Raw genomic sequence first — 17,286 nt, 5'->3', positions numbered from 1 at the left:
TACTTTGAGTTACAATGTGATGATCAAAAAAAAACTTCTTAAAAACAAATTACGCAACACACCTTATCTTCCCAATTTACAAATTACAAATAAAACTCCTTATTACTCCAAAAAATTTCAAAACATCACCCTTATTACTCACCCAATTACAAATTACAAACTATATATTACAAAACCTTATCTCTCCAAATTACAAACTAAAAAAAACTTTGTAATTCACCTTATTTCTCCTTTACAATCCCAGAAAAAAATAAAAAATTATCCCTATCTGGGTTAGTTCCAGTTCATGCCCACTTTCTCTGGGTGTTGTGCGGTTCGGAGGCCCATACATAGACAACTTCTGAAGCCTCGTTTCTTGTATTATTCCAGATATCCAATCAAGATTTCATGGTAAACAAAGTTGTGATGTGTCGTATGTCTATGGCTCAAATGACGACAACCACATTTCCACGACGCAGCGCAACTCAATTTCTTTTGAATCAAGTGGACAGGCACTTGAACAATACCGTCTGTTGGATCAAGTGCACAGGCATACAATACAGCTAATTATGAATGACAGTTAACTTCAATTCCTTTTCTAAAAACATGAATGCTCAATATTAGTGCTAAAATATCATTATGTATCAAGTCAAGCTAATATTGTTACCAAGTAAAATTATGACCATTTCTAAGGTTCATGCACAGGCACTCGTTTCTGGATATTCATTCTTCTCGTAAGGCGTGACCATGTTGGCAATGTTGCGCACCACGAAGGCTTCTCTCAGATTGAATTTGAGAACATGGGAAGGGCATACTGGCGAATCCGAACAGGCAAACACCATGAACTTGGGAGACTGGCCCTCGGACAATTTGGAGAACAAATCCACGTCTTTTTGGTAAACCACTTTTCTAAAGTGGCAGAATCCATTTCTGAGCTTCTGAACTGGATCCACAAGCACCTCATCCAATCTCTGGGTCACGTCTTCCGCTGCGACCTGTTGTCACAATTCATCAGTGATTTCCTGGATTTTCTTAGCAGCGACAGAATACAGATCCGAGGATTGACTCAATAATTTATTGAGAAGATCCACGGCTTCATTATAATTGATTGAGGGTCTTCACCACTTCCAACGTTTAGATCGGATTGCCTCCGATGGCCAACCACGCAACTGTTGTTGTTCCAAGAAATTTTCGATTGCTGGAAGAGCTAGAACAATCCCAGCGATCCACTTATCCTTTCAATGATTTGCTGGCCAACTGAATGGAGTTTTCCAGGACTTTGTTGAGCTGAAATCTCCGCAAATCCACTGCAGCATTACTGGAGCTCTGATACCACAATAATGGCAGAAGTGTCCTCAGACACGTAATTTTATTAATCAGAAAAAAACAATTACATAATTGATTTTGCAAGAGTTTACACCCGAACAACCAAACACTCTTGCAGTGAGCTATTTATAAGCTCCATGTCCTAACTACCTCTAATTATGGATCACTTATTAAATAACAAGTGTCCATTTACAATAAATGCTATTCAAACCAACTAGCTAACTAATCTCCTAAAATAGAGCCTAAGATACGACACATTTGGAGAGTCATATCTAGTTACAACAATATGCTAATTCTAAAAGTTTCCATTAAATAATTAAACATTCTAGAATAATAATTATTAATTTAATATTTTAAATTAATAATTATTTTATTCTAATTTTATAACCTATGATAAAATTTGTATTTTTGGATCATCTAACATTCCATTCCTCCTTTGCTTCGTTTATCCAATCTTGTTGCATAATAGAAATGGCACACAACAATGCTTCCATATCCTCATCCTTTCTTGAGAGTGCATCTGCCACCACATTTTGCTTCCCTTTTTTGTAGATGACTTCAAAGTCATAACCCAACATCTTTGTGACCCGCTTTTGTTGCTCTTCAGAGGATAATCTTTGTTCTAAAAAGTATTTAAGGCTATCATGATCCGTTTTTACCTTGAAGTGTCTTCCCATTAGGTAGGGTCGCCATTTCTTAAGTGCATGGAGTATTGCCAACATTTCCTTCTCATAAATAGCTTTGCTTAAAAACTTTCCCTTGATTGGACGACTTTCAAAAGCAATGGGTCTTTCATCTTGCATTAGAACAACACCAATTCCATTTCCTGAAGCATCACATTCCACAATAAAGGTTTTTGTGAAGTCCGGTGTAGCTAAGACTGGTGCTTGGCACATTGCCTCTTTAAGATGTTTAAAGGCCTTTGTTGCTTCCGGAGTCCATGAAAATGAATCTTTCTTCAATAATGTTGTTAGAGGTGCTGCTATTCTCCCATAATTCTTAATGAACTTGCGATAATAACCTGTCAACCCAAGAAATCCTCGCAGATGCTTTATGGATGTGGGGATTTTCCATTCCTTAATGGCTTTAATTTTTCTAGGGTCTACCTTAACTCCTTCATGAGATACAATATGACCCAAATATTGCACCTCCTGGACTCCAAAGAAACATTTGGATCTTTTTGCATATAATTGTTTCTCCTCCAATAGTTGTAGCACCTTGTCAACATGTTCAACATGATCCTTCCAAGACTTGCTGTAGATTAGTATATCATCAAAAAATACTAACACAGATTTTCTAAGGAATGGTCTGAAAATTGAATTCATCAAACCTTGAAATGTTGGAGGTGCATTGGTAAGCCCAAAAGGCATGACCAAAAATTCATAATGACCCTCATGAGTTCTAAATGCCATTTTCGAAATGTCTTCAATCTTCATTCTGATTTGATGATATCCCGAACGAAGATCCAACTTGGTGAAGTAAATTGATCCATGCAATTCATCTAGTAATTCATCAATGACAGGAATGGGGAACTTATCTTTAATAGTGAGCTTGTTGAGCTCCCTATAATCTGGACACATGCACCATGATCCATCCTTCTTGTGCACCAATACTACTGGAGCTGAGAAAGAAATTTGACTCGGTTGAATTATACCAACCTCTAGCATTTCTGCAACCATACGTGCAATTTCACTTTTTTGGACATATGGATATTTGTATGGCCTGATGTTTGGAGGAACACTTCCTGGAATCAGATGAATAGCATGATCATGATCACGCATAGGTGGGAGACCTTTGGGAGTCTCAAATACCTTGGAATGATTGTCCAAGACTTTTTGAAGATCTGGAGAAATAGATGATTCCAATGTGGAAACATCTAGCGAACATAATTGTGCAATTACACCTCTTTTCTCCTTTTTTAGAAGCTTTGTCATGCCATTAGAGCTAATTATATTTCCTGGTTTCCCTGCAATACCCCTTAATTCAACTTCCTTTCCTTCCACAGAAAATTTCATGAAAAGTTCTTGAAAATTAGAAGCTATTGTACCCAAGGATTGTAGCCATTGGACTCCTAGTACAACATCAGCACCTCCCATTGGAATGGAAAGCATTGGGCTAGTCAATACATATTCTCCCATGGATAGCTTGGTATTATGGCACTTTCCAGAACAATTTATTGTTCCTCCATTTTCAATCATCACTTGACACTCTCGTGCTGGATATAGGAAGCAATTCAATTCTTTTGCTACCCTACAATGAATAAAATTGTGGGTGCTTCCTGAATCAATCAACACTATTACCTTTTTCTTCTTGATTTGTCCTTCTATCTTGATGGTTTGAGGAGTGGTAATTCCCGCTAATGCATTACAAGATATGGTTGGATTTATTTGTTCTTCATCTAGGCTTTGTTCCTGGAATATATCCTCTTCTTTTGACCTTTCTTGCTCCTTTTCTTCTTCCTCTTCACAATCTATGTAGAATAATTTCTTCTCAGTACACTTATGACCTTTTGTGTATTTGCTATCACAATTGTAACAAAGCCCTTTTGCTCTTTTTTCTTCCAATTGTTGTGGTGTCAACCTTGTAGGTTGTGGAAGACTGTGGGCAACAACAATTCCATCTTTATAGTTGTGAATGGTATGCTTCCTAGTTACCATAATTTTGCTTTCCATTTTTCTTGCTAACCTGAATGCCTTCTCTAATGAATCAGGTTCCCAAAGGCGCACATCATGTTGGATATTATCCTTTAAAGACCCTATGAACACATCAATCCTATGCTCCTCTGGAATATCTTTTACCCTTATGTTCAATTTTTGGAACTCCTCAATGTGCTCCATTATTGAACCCTTTTGTTTGAGACTTATCAATTGGCTAAAAAAAGTGTTGCTTTTTGTATCCTCATAATGTGCTATCAATTCTTCCGTAAAAATTGCCCAAATGATAAATTGTTTATGAGAACAAAGCCATTGATACCATACAAACTGATTTGGTTCCAAATACAAAGTTGCCATACGTACCTTTTGTGTGTTTTGCACATTATTGAGATCGAAGAATTGCTCCATCTGTAATATCCATGTGGCGGGATCCTTGCCATCAAACTTCCTCATATCAATTTTTGGAACATGGTGAGTCTTCGATCCAACATTAGAGTCTATGGAATCATGATTAACATTTCTTTTGTTCTCATCATGAGTTTCCTTTAGTACTCTTTCACCCTTAGTGACCATTTCTTGTAGCAACTTATTCATATTTATCTTCAATTCTTCCATCTTATCATCCATGCCATCAATTTTAGCATCCATGCCATTCACCTTAGCTTCCATGCCATCCATCTTAGCTTCTACGCCTTTCTTTAAACAATCCATCTTAGCTTCTACACCATTCTTTAAACCATCCATCTTAGGTTCTACATCTTTCTTTAAACCATCCATCTTAGATTCTGTTCCTTTCTGTGCAAGGGACAGTTGTTGCACTTGGTGTTGTAATTTTGATATATCATGTTGCATTTCTTCCTCTTCTTCATGAGTCATGCTAGAGCTTTTAGGTTCCTTACTAGGTGTTTGCATTTTCTTTCCTTGGGGCATCAGTTACAGATAATAATGCTCTACTATGACCTTTGAATTCCTTCAAAATAAATTTTCAAACCAAGCTTAAGCAAAAATTTAAAAAAATCTACACACCTTTTTTCACTTTGTAGGAGCTTGATATTGCCTCTGATGTATCTCTGTACTTTCCAGTCATCTAGTTCTAAAATTGTGACCTGCAGTAGCTCTCTGTGTCCTCTTTCCAATGCCACCAGTCTAATCCAAATTGGATTCTCCAAGAAAGAGTTATGCACAATCTCCCAAGATGACCTGATTATAGACCTTTCCGGAAGAGTGAACTTGTATGAAGTGCCACGTGTACAATTTTCGACCTTTGGTTCTGAAAAAGATTTACAAGAAACTACAATCCATCCTATTTCTGTAACTTCTTACGAAATTTCAATCCGATCCCCAGAGAGACAGTTATGATGATTTTCCCTAGGTCACCTATTTTGAATGTAATTCAGGAGTCTCCAAAAAGACCAACTTCCTCAGAGCATATCTCCGCAAATATCGCGCGAAAAGATCTAAAATTTGGACCCAAGTTTCAGCACGATTTCTTCTCAAATGGATTTTTTTTTGCGACTTCTGAAACGTCACAGAAAAAAAAGTTATAGCGAAAATGCCACGATGACCTGTTTGGAGCAGCGAAACCCTAGAATCCAAAGCTCTGATACCAAATGTTATGAAACCAACTCAAGAAAAGATAGAAAAGAAAGATCACGCCTTAGAATTCAGCCTCTTCGAGGGGGCAACCTCCTTTACATTACATAAATGAACAATTCTTAGATGATACAAATGACAAAACCTCCTTTCTATATATAAGAGTCTAAGGAGTCACAATATAATCCGGCCGACCTAACAATAATAATATAAAGCCACAAAAATAGCAATAGAGGGATTCTATGGGGCACAGAAATAACAATATGGGGGTAATAGGGGCACAACAATATAAATAAGGGGTATAACTACAATAGTAATGGGGTAATCACTAGTATTATAGGGACCGAACAGATTTGCATAAACGTAGTTTCCTCACAACTATTAGGGATTCCTAAATATTGATTAAGTACATTAATTCTTGTGTTGTTGCAACAAAATTGCGAATTTTCCTATTGAAACGCAATCAAGAGAATTCATCTGAAAGACACTAGAAAAAATATGTTTAAGCATGTTAAAAATTCTTTTAATAAATTAATAAATAAGATTATTAGAGAAATTAGTCTAAATTATTCAAATGTTTCTAGATCTTATTTTTTGGGATAATAGCAATAAATGTGGAATTTAGATATCCCATTATCTACCCACATGGTGTATATTCTTCAAGTGTTGTCAATAGATCTCCTTCCAATATATAATAAAATCCACTAAAAATTTCAATGTTCATCCATCTCTAGTACCTCTACACTTTTAGAGGCTAGTTAGCTACTTCTTAGTTTCAATTATTCCTTTGTGATTTGTGCTTCCAAATTTTTATTTATATAGTTGTTTTTATGACTGTCAATTATTTTATTTTTATATATTTCTATACAATATAATAATATATAAGTGATCCTTCTATATTAAACATTTTTTATCTTCTTCCCATACCAATTATTCAAATTCACAAGTGAAAATGCACATGCATTTAAGAGATATGGATGGGACATGATAAAATAAAATACCATTGGCTGAATAAATGGAAGCTTATTCAACATCGAGCTTCATTGTAGTTTTCTAAAATGGATATATTTTATAGATGTTAACTACTATTTAGTGCACCTAAGCCAAAAATCATTCACGGATTACACTCGATTTGGGTCACAACCATCCATACTCATCATTGAATTTGTGCTCACATTTTTATAAGTGGTGCCCTTTTCAGTACAAATTGCCTTGATATAACAGCTTGTCACTAATAGTTCTACACCTAGTGGGAATTCTATGATTATTACATTTTATTCATTTGATTGATTATAAGCTTTAGAAGTGAAGTTCTACTGTTGATTACAAATCATAAAATAATTATAAGAGAATCATATGAAAGGAGTTTGAAATAAAATTCCTCTAAGGAATGATATTTTGGAGTGTTTAATAAAATAGAATAAATGGGTTTTGTGAGCAACTGCATGGTTAGTTCAGATGCTCAAAATGATAAATATCATTACTAATAAAAAAATTGTTGGTCCACATCTTTAGTTAGTGATGTTATACTCAATGAAAGGCCTATGGTAGACATTATAGGTTGCATATTCAAAATGTTCTGTTACTTCCCATGTCCAGGGAAGTAATGAAATATCCCCCTTAGAGAGGGTGTCTCCAGCTGTGCTGCGTTCCCTGTAAATGTGATAAATAGTAAAAAATGAGAAATCTCACTTGAGGTGGGAAATATAATTCAACGGAGATTGAAGTTTGAGGTTGTACCATTTGTTTATTCCTTTAGTCTAGTTGATGATGGGCTTGCTTTTGTTGATTTGTGGCTGGGGTGTTTTATGATGCGAGGAGATGAGGGCCCCTTAGGTAGAAAATCCAGGATAACAAGATATTGAGTTTATGTGATTTCACGAGGAGTTAGCTTGTTATTAAAAATAATTTTATTTCTTGCTAGCCATGTACCCCAACTAGATAGGGGAGGGAGAACCATGAAATCTCTTGTTCCCACATTTGTGACCTACACTTGCCACACTTCCTTAGGATTTGTTCCTTCCCACTTACATACCTTTCCCAAGTTTGAAGAAAAGAATTTCCAGAGGATTTCGGTGTAAGAACATTTGATTAGAATATGGTTGACTAATTCCTCCATTAATTTGCATAGGCTTCATCAATTTGACCCCTATTTTTTCTATATTTTGCACGAAAAATCCCATGTGGGAATTTTATTTTCAAGAGTGAACCACATGAATAATCTAGATTTGGTTGGGCATTTGAGCCTCGAGAGGTGGTGCCACCATGACTCCAGGTGGTCAAGGAGTTGACCACATATGAGGATTAGGTATCCTTCTTTTGGAGTGTAATGCCCTGAGGAGGAGAGGGTCCAAGCTAGCTCATTAGGGTCCTCAAAGATGCATACGTGTTCCACTTTCACGGCTTGGGTAATGGCTGACTAGGTTCTTTTGAATTGTCTTGGTAGGTTCATATGTCTGCTTGAAAACCATTTTTGGTCTCCGGGGGCATTCTAATGGGGGGCCGCCACATGATTTAGAGTATAAATCCATTTTGAGTGAATAAAATCTATAATATCTTCTAGAAGGTAGTGTACTCCACTAGTACTAGCCCCAAGATCGATGCCTAGTCTAAGCATGGTGCCTTTTCCATCTTTCCATGCAAGTTTGTTTTCAATGAGGGGAAAGGAATTGATAATGGCCCTCCATATGCTAGAGGTGTTTGGTCTGTTTTTATTGGATTTCCAAATCTATTCCTCAATGGATAGAGCAAAAATATATTTCCCATATACCACTAATGTCCGTAGACTTTGAGAAGAGATCATACTCCAACCTCCTTTGGCTGCTAATGCTTAAGAGAAAAAAGGAAGTTGTTTCAGTCTCTAGCCACCCATGCTTTGGGCATGGTAGTTTTGGACCATTTGACTTGTGGGAATGCATACTATTTAGAGGTTCCTACCTAAAGAAATTGATAGCAAAGTTTCTAAATTTTGGTGAGGGTTCCTTTCGGTATCGAGGAGAGTGACATCTAGTAGACTAGGATGGTCTCCATCACTAGTTTAATTAGGACTATATAGCAAGTCATTGATAACCATTTCGTGCTCCAAATTTTGAGTCTCTTTTCTATCATTGCTAAGATCCATTTCAAAAATAAATTTGTGTAGGAATTGGGTTTTAAGAGGAACCCCAGGTATGATTCGTTCTCTATATTGGCTGAATTGAAAGGAAAATAATTCATATAGGATATCCGCTATCCTTTAGTTAGACCGAAGGGATTGATAGTTAATTTTTTTATATTGATTACCATTCTTGTGGCTACTTTGAGAAGAGAGAGAATTTCCTTGATTGTACGAGCATCTCTTAGATAACCATCCCTAAAAATAAGGACATCATAAAAAAAAAATAAGGTGGGTGATGCGAAGAGTGGGAATCACCTTTAGACCCTTTAGACCATTCCTTTTGCTTGCTTTCTCCAAGGATATACTAAGGCCTTCTCCTACCAAGAGATAGATAAGGGGGGAGTGGGGGAAGCCTTGCCTTAATCGACATTCAACCTTGAAGAAAGGAGATGCAGATCTATTAATGAGTACTAAAAAGGAGGAAAAGGTGAAAATCATAATCCAATTGATAAAGTCTATTTTGAAGCCAATGTGGGTAAGAAGGAGATGAATGTATAAACAACTGGAATGGTTGAAAGCTTAAGAAAGGCCAATTTTTAGGACGGTTCCTTTCAGGCAAGATTGTTTGAGACCATGGAGGCCTTCCTCAGAAACACCAATGGCTTCATGGATTTATCTTCCTTCCATAAAGGAAAAATATTCCTCTAAGATGGATTTAGATAGGATGGGTTTGAGTCAAAGAGATATAGGTTTCGGTATAATTTTATAAATGCAATTATAGAGAGAGATGGGGAATAAATCATCAAATGAATAAGGGTCAGTGGATTTGGGAATTTGGGCAAGGAAAGTGGAGATGAAAGAGGCGGGGATGTGATCGGAATATTTGGTTTCTTCAATGATACTGAGGAGGTCATTGTTGATAAGTTCAAAAATCACCTGGAAAAATTCAATCGACCACCCATCTCTCCCCGAGCTCTCATCGTTTTGGAATTTGATCAATACCTTCTTGAGATCTTCAATTGATTTTGGTTCCATCATATTCTCATTATCACTTGGAACCATGAATCTTGAGAATTAAAGGGCCAGCCTAACCACTTCAACAATTGATGCTCTTTGGGGCTTAGCTAAAGTGATTTGTCTCCATAGTAGCAAGGTCCTCGAAAGAGGATACATAATTCCATTCAGGTTTCCTTAGATTCCAAATTGTGTTACTCATTTTCCTCCCTTTGGTGAAGTTCTGGAAGAAATTAGAATTCTCATCACCTATCTTAAATTCAATGGCTTGACTTTTTAATCTACAGTTCACCTCTATGTAGGCTAGAAATTTTTTCTTTTTCCCTTTGAGATGGCTCATGTGTGATTTGTATTTCTCTTAGTCATAGAATTTTGATGGACCTTTTGATATTTCCTTTAGATCGACTTTCACTTCATAGAGCTCCTGAGAGTCCCTTTCTCTTTTTTCCACCAACCATTTGATAGTGGATTCCTTCATAGATTTGAGATTTTGCACAAATTTTCTTCCTACTGTAACATTCAACATAGGGTTGAAGAGTCTTCAGGTGTCTTTCACTATCGCCATAAAAATCTCGTTTGTGATCCGGGTTGAGTTGAATTTTAATGGGCTAGGGGGGTTTTTCCCAGATTCTTTGGTTTCCTGAAAGATTGGCGAGTGGTCTAAGTCTCCACTATCATCGATCCATTTCCTTATCAAAGGGAGGTTTTCAACTAGGTGCCCAATGACTAAGAAGAAGACAATGTGCTTCACAATATGCCCACCCCCCCCACCCCACCTTCCTTTTGTTGTGTTAGGTGGGTTTGAACTTGTTGGGATCTATGTTAATGAGCTTGTGATTCTAGATAAAACTAGAAAAAATTCAGAGTTTGGATCAACCTTTGCTATGGGCCCCAATCTCTTAGCTTCACCTATAGAGAATTTAAAGTCCCCACCAATGATAATATTGGCCTTATCCATGCATAATTTCATAGATAATGAATCCCAAAAGGGAAATTTATTTTGGAGGGGTCTGTAAATATTTGGGATGAGGATATCTTGATTAAGCTTCACAGAGCTAAATTTGAGGCCGATGACTATGTCCATCCCTTATAAATTTAGGTAATTTACAAACTATGGGTTCCACCCCATCTATTGGCATCCTGATCATCCTCGGGGATTTGTACATATGAATTGCTACTCGATAAGATGCTCTCTAGAATTCCAAATATTTGATCTCCCTCTCCTAAAGTTTCTTGAAGGAGTAGAATGCCTTCTCCCTCAAGTTCAACTAGCCATCAAAGAGCCTATTGTTTTTGGGGGCTCGACAGGACCCTGAAATTTAGGGAAAGGAATACTATTTTGTAACCCTTATAGGGACATTCACTGCTCTAAGTTCCCCATTAATTGAGATTTGATGCTCGCATGTCATATCAACCAAGGATTTGTTATGAGAAAGTACCATTTTAGACCAATGTCCTTCGCCTTTTCCTAAAGAGATGTGAGGGGGATTGTAGCATAGGCCTCCTAGAGGGCATGTGCAGTTAGGCTGGCATAGCCGAAAGAAATAATGAAATATATATGATCCCAAGAGAGATGAGAACCCTTTAGAGGTGAGAGGGACTGGAAGAGTTTGTTTGTTTGTTTGTTTGTTTGTTTTTTTTTTTTTTTTCACGGGGGTGGTGGGGGGTTGGAAGATGGATAAAACATGTCACATAGCTGAAAAAGTGCATAAATACAAATAAGCCAAAGTAAAAGTTCGAGTACATGGCATCAATGTCGGCTCCATGGAAGAGGTGATAGGCTTTGTTAGTGTAAATATTTTGGAAAAGTGTACCAAAAATGTTTCACTTAAGTCACTAGTGACAAGCGACCCTAACAACAATATGTGGTCTTTTTTATGTTTTAGATCTGCAAGAAAACGTGATAAAACCCTGTAAGAAAATATATGATACAAGCCGAAAACATATAACAACAGTAAAGAAAGGTACAATAACCCAATAGAAGGAATTCAACTAAATAAAATTTTATTAAAATGCCCGGTGAGGAAGATTTACAACATGGGTCTATAGATACCTCTATGTGCGATAAGTCCTTTTGATGTCCTTATGCTTCAACGATCTTGTTCTTCTCTCTCAAATATGTAAAAAACCCAAAAGCAAGATGGAACTCAAGTGGGAGCTCAAATGTTGTGAGATAATAATGGTGATGATGATAATGATCATGGTGAAGAATGAATGGAAAACCCTCTTATTTATAATAAAGTATTGAGTTAAATTAGGAAATGGAAAATAATACAATATTATTGACCAAATCAAAATATAACTATTAGGAATACTTTATTATATTTGCTGGAGAGGGAAAAGATACTCAAAATGGTAAAATATCTTTATTTAGAAAATGGTTGAAGTAATTAACAAATAAAATGATTTATTAATCACTTTGTGAGGATTAAGAAAAGTGTGAATTTGAAATAGTTATCAAATAATGGTTTAACAATTATTCCAAAAATAAGAATAAGGAATAATAAATAAATAGTGATTTATTTAATTATTTCAAAGTGATTTAGTCAAATGTGTTAAGAAATAATTATCCAATAATGATTTAATAGTTATTTCTAGGGAAATTAAATAAATAATGATTTGTTCAATTATTCTCATGGGGTCTTTTAATTTTAAACAAAAATAATTTAATAAAAATGGTTTACTAAATTATTTCCTACGTGAAAGTGATTTTACTATGGTAAAATTAATATTACATGATTTATTTTGATCCACCTAGTTAGAAATGGAAAGGCGATCATTTTTTAGGTGACAATAGATTTCCCCCCAACATACGAGCATCACGAGAAAATCGTATGACTGAACTACATTGTAGGTTACACTTCCATGAGACACCTAAGGGGATTAAGAGAGAGAGAGAGAGAGAGAAATAGTTGAAGCAATACAAGGAAGGACGAAGAAATGGAGGGGGCAATATCTAGTAATATGATATAAGTATCCTTTTGCTTTGGAGGACATGATCTCAAATGAGGTGGGGAAGGCATACCCATACCCACCGAGATAACTGCGTACAAATAATAATGGTGTTCCTAGTAATGTGGGAATTAGGTACAGAGTACATAATATGTGATGCATGATACGCTAGGATCAATGGGCTAGAATGTGATGCAATAGTACAGTTAGTCCCATATACATAATGTTCATGGAAAACATAGGTCATGATTGAATAAAATAACATCTGAGTACTTGAGATATGATGCCCATCAAGTTGACATGGTTAGGGGGAATCAAAACCAAATAAGCCTTGTTGAACATGAAAGGGATTTGAAGATCTAAGTGAATCATCTGACTTAGGCATGCATGTTGTGGGTGTTGCAAGTGGTGGGAATCGAGCCAATAAAATATATGGCACTGCATCTGAGGTTGGATCATAATTTGTTGTCTTTCAGGCATGTGGGGGGCTATCTGAAGGGCCACCCCCCCATGAGGTCTAGAACATCTCACACACACCTGAGAAATGTTGGCACAATTTGCTGGATCATCGGACCATCAAGTGTATGATTCTCGATCGTGTGATAATGAGCTGGAGTTGGGCGCGTGAGAAACACGCGAGTCAAATGGAAATGATGATTCCCTTTGCTTGATCTGAGGCACGAAACAATGACGAAAATTGGAACCAAGGCACACCACCCTTTAGAGCAGTCTCCTAGAATAAATGTGCTGAAGTCAACAGAAGAGGGTGATCCGAATTTAAACAGGAACACAAAAAATTTACATATATAACCATAAATACAAATTTGCAACAAAAATAACACTTCATTTCATTAATATCAAATATTGAAATATGCTTACAAACAAAATGGAAAGAAAACTAGCTTGGGTGATGGTAGCTTATCTATGAGAAGAGATGTGGTGGATACATGCCTCTGAGCTATGTTACAATGAGGCTTAAGGGCCTGTTTATTATTGAAAAACATGAGAAAACCCTAAAAAACCAAAACCCTAACCCCAGGAGATGTAACGCCAAGATTTTGTGGGCCCCATTGGGGTTAATTGGGCAGCCAACTTCTCGGGGTCATAACTTGGTCATATTATCTTCATTTGGCGTGTAAAATACCTTGTTGTAAAGGTATCTTTGACTACTATAGGTTTTACTATAGGCCCATAGACGTGCCTATGATTATGGGCCTGCAACGGACCTAAAAAAAGGTCGTTTAGGGGGTCAAAACTGCTCCGGAAGTTCAAGACCTGAAAAACTACTAAAAATATTAAATGATGAAATAAACAAGGAAACAAAAGAAACTGAGTGGATATCTAGGTGGGATAGGTGGGTGGCCACCAATATCCACCTGGATTAGAGGGCTCGCTAGAGGTGAGGCAATGAGGTTTCCTCAACAAACGCATGAGGATCATAGTAATGTGACTAATGGATTGACACCAGGGATGATGATAGAAGGAGACAAGATGAGAGGTGGACTAATGAATTCCATTTTTAGAGCATGATATGCATGGTTGACCTCGAAGCGACTGACTCAATTCCAAAGGGGATGGTCAATTACTTAAACGAAGAAATTTCAAAGACTGATCAATATAGCTGGAGGCTAAATATGAGCACAATGGGACTTGAAACAGACTCCATGTATGTAAGGGTAACTCATATCTAATGCCCTGAACAAGGGTGACTCGATGATGCTACCATATGGAGGAGGCCCAAACGGGACCATAAAAACATGAGTAAAAATGGTTACACATGAAAAAAATTGACATGTGAGTTGACTAGTGCAAAGGTAAAGTGGTACAAGAGTACAAGTGGCTCATATGAAGAAATTCGATTTTAATAGGCAACAAAGTGATACCTCATGGAAAAAATGGCTACTCATGAAGAAAATTGACATGTGAGTCGACTAGTGCAAAGGTAATGTGGTACGAGAGTACAAGTGGGTCATAAGAAGAAATTCGATTTTAATAAGCACCAAAGTGATACCTCATGAAAAACATGGCTTCATGTAAAGTGTAAAATTATTGAAATCAAGAAGAGACCCATTATAGAACTTGGTGAGATCTTACCAATGGTGTTGACGGTTTGTCAAACCGAGCTACAGTTTGGGGGCAATGAACAAACTAGGTTTTTTCCTATAAAAGAGCTTCTTGCTCCCAAATCCAATTCATTTGCATAGTGAGTTGTTGGAGAATTTGGAGAGAAAAATAAGGCCCCAAATCTTGAGGAGATTGTAGCAGACAAATCATTCATTGGAATTTGGATCTGCGAGTTTTAGGTAGGTTTTAGAAATCAATGTGTAGATTCAAAATTGGTCATGAAATTTAATAAATCACAAGACTTGAACCTAATCTATTGATATGTGGAAGTTAATTCACCATCTAGAGCACAAATCATATACATTGAAAATGAAGCATCACACATGCAAAGAGATTTATCTAGGGGAAATAAATTGCTCAAAACCCCTTACTATCTATATTACATTAATCAAAGAATAGAGATGAAATACATATTCTTGCTCAAGCCTGAGCACACCCTACAAGTGTATAGTCTATTCCTCTTCCCGACTCACTGAATCTGGCCAAAAATTAGCAAATTTTCAAGCCCTCCAAGCTCCTATTTCCTTGCAATGTTCTTATGATAAATTGGCCCCTATTATTTAGGAATTTAATGGTATTCAAATGTGCAATTCCCTTAGGTGCTTACTCTGACTACATGCACCACCTGTACACATTGGAGTGTTCTACAACTGATAATAAAATGCCTTTGAATATCCATCTCAAATCGGTAACTTGAATTCTCTACATGAAAAAATTATTTTGGGCTGATTAATCAATTAACTGGTTGATCACTGAGTGTGGTTGAAGTTCCACTTCCATAACTTGAACTCCACTAGTTCTTATGAAAGTTAGAACTAGTTAACCTAATAATAACTCAAATTAACTAAAATATATTTCTACAAATTAGAAAAAAACATACTAAAATGCTTCCAAAACTTGAATTAACTAAGTTAACTGAGTGACAAGTGTCATGTCACCTCAGTGAACTACCTCCAAGGTTTCTGCTAAAATAGAAATTTGAATTTTCTCTAGTTTGACCAAGGTGAATTCAAACGGAAATTTTCTTGCTACATATTCAATACTCGCTCTCAGCAAGAAAATGATTATCAACCACCCCTATCCTACACCTGTGGAACTCAAGCTTCCCTCTTGAAAAGGCCTTTGTCAAAATATAAGCATCTTGTTCCTTTGTGCAACAACATAATCCACCTTTGCACATAATATCGTATATGGTGATACCAAAATGTGGAGCCTTCATTCTGGTGCTTTTCTCCAATTTTCTATCATGAGATAGCTGATTTTTTTCCTTTTCATGCTGACATCTCAAAGTGGCTCGTTTATCTTCTAATATTGTAGAATAGGCCTCCCGATCTTGTAGTTGATTTGATAATCTCTAATTTTCCTTGATTACTTCATCATGTTGTACTTTTAGATCAATAATTGGTATGTCATTACACTCATGGTTGCTCTCACTATCTCTTTGAGAGAAAATTGGACCTTCTACTGCTAAGAATGTGGAGCCTTCATTCTTTTTCTCTTCAAGAATACAACGAGGTTCTTCAATAATTTTTGAATCTTGAAATCCTTCTCTTCCATACATATTATGTAGCTTGTCCATAATCTCTTTTGCAGTCTTCATGTGCCTCACTATGGCAACATCATGATATAATAGGGTCTTCAAAGTGATCTTCTTGGATTTCTCATTCGATTCATCATATGTATTATATTCTAATGAGAGGAAAACATCCTCATCAAGATCAATGAAGTATGCTTCCAATCTCACCTTCCATAGTTCATACTTTGGTTAAGACGTTGTTCGAACACATTTTCTACGAGTTTACAACAATCGCCTCCTAAAGTGCCACGTTACGATTATAACGCCTTTATTACGACAATCTTCTTAAGTATTGTTGTATTTACTAATGACTTTTGTGTTGTGTTGGTATTAATTATCGTTTTGTGTTTTATATTAGCAATAGTTGTTCCAAGTCTCTCAAACATTATTTTATTAACATATCAAATCATTTATTCTTGCAAATTATAAACCAATATAATTTTCACCTTGCCAAGTCCTTGATTACAACTTGGAGGGCCACTATCCAAAGATAAATTTTGAGAAGCATTTATGTACAATAGTTAATTTTCATGTTGGTTGAGGTTATAGATTTCTTCCTTTAGGGATTTAACCATGTAAATCAATGCTATTGGAATCTTTGATTCAGTTGTGTGATTGGTTTTCTAAAGTGTTCAATATGTGAGATTTTTATTTTTTATTTTTTTATATATATATATATATATAATTGGGTTGTTTATTGTCATAGCAAATTTATTTGAAGGATATAACTCATTAAACAATTTAAACTAAAATTAATTGGAAATGAGCAATAAAAATAACAACACAAATTAAGAACATGGTTGATACAACTTGTGATACAAAATATATAATGTAAATGGTTGATGTTACTTTTAATAGAATTGAACAAATTCAAATGAATAAAATAGATGTGATAAATTATATGCTTAATGTTTCTTTATCTAATCATGCAATGGATTCATTAATTAGTAGTGATTTGATGAAGATAGGTT

At 36.0% G+C, this 17,286-nt stretch overlaps 1 pseudogene; it reads right to left on the bottom strand.

The window, feature by feature from the left end:
• Window positions 1-674: 674 nt before the first annotated feature.
• The window catches only part of LOC149144297 (beta carbonic anhydrase 3 pseudogene), a 31,725-nt pseudogene continuing 15,113 nt past the window's right edge, over window positions 675-17,286 (bottom strand).

The sequence above is a fragment of the Pinus tabuliformis genome, chromosome X (assembly GCF_031772625.1).
Source record: "Pinus tabuliformis cultivar Carrire ecotype Pingquan chromosome X, CPIR1, whole genome shotgun sequence".
Classification (NCBI taxonomy): Eukaryota; Viridiplantae; Streptophyta; class Pinopsida; order Pinales; family Pinaceae; genus Pinus; species Pinus tabuliformis.
The sequence above is the reverse complement of the archived record's forward strand: the minus strand, read 5'-3'. Positions and strand labels throughout refer to the sequence as shown.